This window comes from Echinops telfairi, unplaced genomic scaffold (genome assembly GCF_000313985.2).
Source record: "Echinops telfairi isolate 266 unplaced genomic scaffold, ASM31398v2 ScPeMD7_53;HRSCAF=182, whole genome shotgun sequence".
Lineage (NCBI taxonomy): Eukaryota > Metazoa > Chordata > Mammalia > Afrosoricida > Tenrecidae > Echinops > Echinops telfairi.
This window is the reverse complement of record NW_022103951.1, coordinates 3,266,917-3,267,687: the sequence shown is the minus strand read 5'-3', so window position 1 is coordinate 3,267,687 and position 771 is coordinate 3,266,917.

Below are 771 nucleotides of genomic sequence, written 5' to 3'. Positions count from 1 at the left end.
AGGAGACAGATGAGGCTGTGTGCCTCCATAAAGATTTACAGTCTCAGAATTCATAAAGACAATTCTTCTGCCCTATAGGGTCCCTGTGAGTCAGAATCGATTCAATGACATTGGGAATTAGTGGGGAAAAGGCTTGGGAAAAAAAAGAAAATGCTTGCAGTCTTTTAAAAAAATCATTTTATTTGGGGCTCTTATAGCTCTTATCAGAATCCATCCATCCATCCATTGTGTCAAGCACATTTAAACATACGTTGCCATCATCATTCTCAAAACATTTTTTTTCTCCTTGAGCCCTTGGTATCAGCTCCTAATTCCCCCCCCACCCCCTGAAGTCTTTTATTTATTTTTAAAGTTACATTTGCAATCGAAGGTGATTGTGATGAATAATTTGTTGTGAGTAAAGGTTGGTTTAGTGACTTCAAAGTTAGGGTAAATTTACATAATGAAGGACAATTATGAGTTGTTTGTGTTTGTGTGTGTGTATGTGCATAAATATATTACTCTGCTATTGAGTTGATTCTGACTCATAGTGATCCTATAGGACAGAGTAAAACTGCTTCTGTGGGTTTCTGAGACTGTGGATCTTTCTAGAGCAGAAAGCCTCATCTTTCTCCTGCAGAGCAGCTGTTGGTTTCAAACTACTGACCTTGCAGTTAGGAGCCAAAAGGTTAACTCATTGTGCCATCAGATATCCTTTTCTTGTAGGAAACCCACTGCTGTCGAGTCAATTCAGACTCACAGCAATCCTGTAGGGCAGAATAGAATGGCTTC